Source organism: Sinocyclocheilus rhinocerous, unplaced genomic scaffold (assembly GCF_001515625.1).
Source record: "Sinocyclocheilus rhinocerous isolate Xijiao unplaced genomic scaffold, SAMN03320098_v1.1 scaffold310, whole genome shotgun sequence".
Taxonomy (NCBI): Eukaryota; Metazoa; Chordata; class Actinopteri; order Cypriniformes; family Cyprinidae; genus Sinocyclocheilus; species Sinocyclocheilus rhinocerous.
Window position 1 is genome coordinate 94,498 of NW_015666531.1, and position 7,082 is coordinate 101,579.

Below are 7,082 nucleotides of genomic sequence, written 5' to 3' on the forward strand. Positions count from 1 at the left end.
TAGATGGATGGCTAGATGGATATATGGACAGATGATGGATGGATGGATGGATGGATGGAAAGATGTATAGATGGATAGATAGACAGATGATAGATGGATAGATAGATGATGGATGGATGGATGGATGGATGGATATTTTTTGTACATCTGGGAAAAAGCTGTCAGACCCGGCCGATGGCATCAGTACAGTGACACATCAGACGCTCAGGGCAGGCGTTCTGAAAGCTGGATCTCAGTTACAGAAGATCTGCCCACGTCCTCCAAATCACTGTACAACCACTATCAATCAAACCAAAGCTCACACGCGGCTTCCTCTCTGCGTATCTTGTGTTTTCCGTGACGTGTGTGAAATCGAGGTCAGCACGTATGTGCATGTGTGTTGCGTGGCATGAAGAGGGGCTGCTATTTACAGCATCTGAGAACGCTTGTGGTGCTTTATCAACGCACACAGACTCTGAAAGGAAGATGTTGGCGGCTCATTAATCTACTGTCTGCATTTGTCTGGTTGGTTATTTTGTACACAAAGAATAATATCAGATTTGAACGAGGCCTTTAAAAAACGTGTACAAGAACCCACAGACCAGTCGGAAACCACCTAGCAACCACCTAGAACACCCTAGCAACCACATAGCAACATGATAAAACCATCCAGAACACCATAGCAACCTGCACTCTCAGAAAAAAGGTACAAAAGCTGCCAGTGGGCCGGTACTCTTTCACAAGGTACTAACATGTAACATTTAGGTACTCATATTTGCACTTTAGGAGCTTTCATGTATTTTTAAGGTACTAAAATGCTCCCTTTAGGGGTAAAAAAGGTACTTAAGTGTACCTTGTGAAATGGTACCACCAGTGACAGTTTTTATACCTTTTTTTCTGAGAGCCCATTTCTGCTACAGAATAAAAAATGTTTAATTGTTGTGACTTTTTATCTCACTACTAAGACAGTTCACTTGCAAAGAGTCTATATTTCGCAGTGCTATAGAAGCTTATTTCTGCCATGGGATAAAAATGTATTTAAAAAAAAAATAAAAATACTTTTTTTATTTTTTATCTCAAATCAATCTTAAATCTTAATTGCGACATAAAAAAAAAACAGAATTGTGACTTTTTTCGCATTCCGAGTTTACATCTCGTAATTTCACGTTTTTTTTTTCTTTCTCAGAATTCTGAGTTTACATCGTTTTACATTTTGAAATAAAAAATAAATATTGTGACCCTTTATCTTACATCGCTTACTTTTTTCCTTGCAATTGCGAGTTTATATCTCACAATTGTCTTTTTTTTCTCTAAGAACTGCAAGATATAAATTGAAGCTCACACGCGGCTTCCTCTCTGCGTATCTTGTGTTTTCCGTGACGTGTGTGAAATCGAGGTCAGCTCGTATGTGCATGTGTGTTGCGTGGCATGAAGAGGGGCTGCTATTTACAGCATCTGAGAACGCTTGTGGTGCTTTATCAACGCACACAGACTCTGAAAGGAAGATGTTGGCGGCTCATTAATCTACTGTCTGCATTTGTCTGGTTGGTTATTTTGTACACAAAGAATAATATCAGATTTGAACGAGGCCTTTAAAAAACGTGTACAAGAACCCACAGACCAGTCGGAAACCACCTAGCAACCACCTAGAACACCCTAGCAACCACATAGCAACATGATAAAACCATCCAGAACACCATAGCAACCTGCACTCTCAGAAAAAAGGTACAAAAGCTGCCAGTGGGCCGGTACTCTTTCACAAGGTACTAACATGTAACATTTAGGTACTCATATTTGCACTTTAGGAGCTTTCATGTATTTTTAAGGTACTAAAATGCTCCCTTTAGGGGTAAAAAAGGTACTTAAGTGTACCTTGTGAAATGGTACCACCAGTGACAGTTTTTATACCTTTTTTTCTGAGAGCCCATTTCTGCTACAGAATAAAAAATGTTTAATTGTTGTGACTTTTTATCTCACTACTAAGACAGTTCACTTGCAAAGAGTCTATATTTCGCAGTGCTATAGAAGCTTATTTCTGCCATGGGATAAAAATGTATTTAAAAAAAAAATAAAAATACTTTTTTTATTTTTTATCTCAAATCAATCTTAAATCTTAATTGCGACATAAAAAAAAAACAGAATTGTGACTTTTTTCGCATTCCGAGTTTACATCTCGTAATTTCGCGTTTTTTTTTTTCTTTCTCAGAATTCTGAGTTTACATCGTTTTACATTTTGAAATAAAAAATAAATATTGTGACTCTTTATCTTACATCGCTTACTTTTTTCCTTGCAATTGCGAGTTTATATCTCACAATTGTCTTTTTTTTCTCTAAGAACTGCAAGATATAAATTCAAAATCGCAAGACATAAACTTGAATTGTGAGGAAAAAAGTCGCAACTACTTTATTTTTTGATATCCCATGAAAGAAACAAGCTTCCATAGCAACGGCATAAACACCCTAGCAACTGCATAGCAACATCTTAACATCATGGTGGCATTTTCTAGTACAAATCTAGTAAATCTACGCCATTTTAGTCCACTATTTTACAACTTTCTAAAAAATGATTTTTCAAAGTTGTAAATAAAGATTATTGGAGTACATTTTACAAAGAAAATGCTATTATTTTCTTTCGATTTCAAGATTTCATGCTTAATTATTGAATGTGTTACTTGCCATTTCTTTGTATTTATAAAATATAAGGCAACACTTTATTTTAAGGACCAATTTTCACTATTATCTAGCATGCATATCACTAGCATATGGCTGTTTATTAGTACTTATAAAGCACATATTAATGCCTTATTCTGCATAAACATATTTTAGATCCCTTACAGCATACCTTCCTTACTATGAATAAGCAGCAAATTAGGAGTTTACGGAGTCAAAAGTCGTTCATAGTTAGTTAATAATGAGAATGGGACCTTAAAATAAAGTTTGACCAAATTTACTACCAATTTCTGAGTGCATGTTGTTTCAAGTTAAAGCGTAGGCCTAGCCTACACCATTGTTTTAGTGTAAAATCAACTTATTTTCTTATTATTATGCGTAGTTGCGTTAGATTTGCTGCCTTGAAAGGTGCTAAAGTAAATAAAGTTGGACTGGTCGATGTTAAACAAAGTAAGTTAGCCTATAAATGTGGTATAACGTTAGCGAAGATGTTTATTTTGTTATTGCGATGTGTTTCAGCGGAGTACGTGACCTGACATACATAAACCTCACTGACACCGACTGTGGTTTCGAGTGAACTCATTTTTCAGTCTGATGAATGATGTATGATTAAAACAGACTCCATTAAGACAGATAATATGCGTTTACCTTGCGCGCGGCAACTTGTAATCTGTGGTAAAACGCGCGCGGCTTCCGGTTTCAAAACAGTCCGTTATGCTGCTTCATATCGCAAACTGGTATTTGCTATCATATTATTTTAATCTATTATCGAAATCATAAACACACTGTTTTGTAGTGAAAATAGTTTTACCGTTTACTGCACTTTTCTGTTTTTCTTCCAGTTACCGATAGCGTCTAATGAAGAAAATAGCGAACTTACGCTTTGCAAAATAAGATGGATATCTTTCCAGGTAATCACAGTCATCTTTGAATCTTAACTTTTTTTTTAGCTTTTAGATGGATTTTGCTTTTAAAGATCTTGCAGTTCTTTATTGGAGACCTTATAATCACAACAGATGAACACAAGATGCTCTTTAAGACGTGAAAAATAATGATAATAATAAAAATAAAAATAATGGTAACATCAACAGACAGTTCATCAACTCAAAAAAATCAGAACAGAATAAAAAACATGTATGAAGAAAGAGAAGATGAACACAAATCTGAGACAGTTTGGTCACATGATCAAATAAATTTAATCTAATATATATATAAACAATGAACCCTAAAAAAGTTAATAAGACTACATTAGTTAGGTAGCATTTCCTGATGCTCACCACACAAGTCCTTCACCTACTTAAAATTAAAGAAACAACACTGCATGACATGTCACTCCTTATCTGAGTAACCAGGGTGAGATTCTTTTTGACCTCCAAAAATGAATGGGCTTTTACAGGAAATTAATATTGCACACAGAAAAACAAAACCTCATGTACTCTGGTGGTAAGGGGAATCTCTCAACTATGGCCAGGTCATATTTCACCCCAAAATCAAAAGAAAAGAAGAAAAAAAAAAACATTTTCCCTAAAGGAAGAGTTTTGAATTATGACATTATTTTCATGACAATTAAACAACTTCAAAAAAAAAAACACTAATAGAGAAAAAGGGATACTATACTATATTAACTGTTTAATTTTTATTAAAGGGGTCATATGATGCGATTTCAATTGTTCCTTTCTCTTTGGAGTGTTACAAGCTCTTGGTGCATAAAGAAGATCTGTAAAGTTGCAAAGACTAAAGTCTCAAATCCAAAGAGATATTCTTTATAAAAGTTAAGAGTCAACCACACCTACCTAAAACGGCTCGTTCTAACACGCCCCCACATGTCTACGTCACTGTGTGGGAAGATTTGCATAACGCCGCCCAAATGTTCACGCAAAGAAAGAAGGCGTAACTTTTATTCTCGCTGTAGTATTGTTGTTGCACACGCCGCCGCAATGTCGCGAAGGCGCTGTGTGCTTCGTTGTGAAAGCGAAACTACTTTGTTTGGCCTTCCAAAAGAGGACGATATCTGCTTCGTCATGCCTGGAGCTGATCCGTGCTGGTTGCTGAGGAAATACAACAACTTTGCGCTGTGGATCACCAAATCGGCACGGAGTCCAGCCCGGGGTCGTCACATGTGGTTGCCGCAAGCCCACCAGCACAAAATAATGCTCTTTTTAGCAACATCATATGACCCCTTTAATGCACTTAATGCTTTCAATTTTGCGGATTTAAATAAACTTTTCTGTTACACATTTATAAAAATCACATTTGATAACGAGGAAAAAAATCAAAACACGTCCAGACATATTAAGGTAATTGTCATGAAAAGTTTCACAATGCAATAATAATAATAATAAATGTTTTATTTTTTGCTTATGTAATTGCCATGAAAATGTCACAATGCAAAAAATGATAAAAAAAAGAATAAATTAATTAAAATAAAACATGGGAAAAAATTGTAATAGGCCTAAAATAAGCATCATTTTCTTTATGCATAATGTTTTTTATGGCCATTTAATGGTAACTGTCTTCATGAGATTCATCTGGTAATGCTTCACTAATCATATAACTTACCACCAACACTGATGATTTGTATTGCTGATTAAAAAATAAAACTACAGCCTGTAGTGAACAAACACATTAGTCCTGATTAGAGTTTAAAAATAATTCTGCAACCTGCAAAAGGACGTAAATGCTGGACGAAAGAGAGATTTCACCTAAATATTTTGGTAAACAAGCACGTCTACCTCAAAGAGGTCCAACCGTAAAACTCCCAATATTCAGGCATCCCGTCTCACGTTTAACTGTGCTGTATGAATGAGCCGTCATCACTATAAACACATGAGACATCAACCCATCCTGCTGCTTTTAACACCATAAAAACCTGATCCAAAAATCCAATCTATGCTCAAAACTGCAATAGAAGGCAGATTATTATTGCACATGCAAATCAAAAACAGAAAAATAACCAACTAAAAAAAAGACAAAATGATTATCAGCAATAAAAAGGCTATTTCAGTTTCCCTAAGAATCTTCAATATAATGAAAAAAAACTATATTTGTGCTAATAATATACATTAAAAATAGATGTCATTAGTATTGTATAACTGAAGCTCGAGAGCAAATCAGTAAAAATCTTGTTCTACCAAACACTAAAAATGAACACAAGTGAACTGAATCACACTGTAAAACTGGATTGTTGGCTTTTCTTCGCCTTCAATCACTTCAATGAGGTCAAGCTCCAAAATGCTGAAAAGAAAAACACCATAAAAAAAAAAGTCCATAAATCATGGTATGGACTTTTTTTTTTTTACCTGAAAAATGTCAGGGTTTTCTTTCAGAGTGAATGTCGCAAAACCGGTCAAATACAGATCATGTTTCACCCAAGTAAAAAAAAAAAAAAAAAAATACATTTTGCAGAAAAGACAATAAAGCCTATTGGTTTTAAGACTGCAGTGCAAAAAATAAATTATATATTATTGAAATTGTTAATTACATTTATGAAGTAAGCAACTACTGTAATTGGAAGTAACAATTTTAAGAGAAACTGAGCAATAAATGATGAAAAACGGGCCTTATTTCTTTATGCAACATATATATAATTTTTCTCTGACCCAGGTATTTCTTTATGAGATTCACTTACATGAGGACTGAGGTGAATGCAGTATTTTAAACATGAAGCCGCTTCCTCAGGTGAAGCAAACAGGCACTGGAGGTTTATGGTTTGATACAGCAGAAATGTGAGGGAGAACAGGGTTCAAAACAAGACCTTCATTTACCTGACAAATTAGTTACTGGCATCAATGAGGACGTTCATTTTTATGACTGTGTTTGTGATCTCAGTTTATCTCGGGAATCTCACAAAACCAAATCAAGAAGTCTAGGTCATATTTCACACAAAATGAAAAAATATTGTGTTAGAGCGTTTCTATTAACGGTAATACAATGAATAAAGCTGTATTACTGTATTGTACTACTACTACAAAAAAAACGATATTAATAAAGGGTATTTGAGCTCAAAATTTGCTTATTTTTCAGGAAAAAAATTGTCATTATGCAAAAGATTTCAATGATTCCTAAAGGTTCTATCGTCTTATTTCTCATGTTTTATTATTAGTATTTAATTATTGTACTGTAATATGTTGTATGTAATAAAATGTTGAAAATAATGAAAATGTAATGTTCTTAAAGCTTACATTGTCTTAATTATTTTTGTTTTATTATTTAGTATTTTATTATCGTGTTGTAATAACTATAATAAAATATGAAAATATAATAACAATAATTATTATTATTAGGGCAGAAAATTTGCTTAGATTTCATTAAAATAATGTCATTATTTATTACATTTTATTATTATTTAAAATTATATTATTGTATTGTAATAATAATTAAATATTTTAAAATTATACTAACAAATTGAGATATATATATATATATATATATAT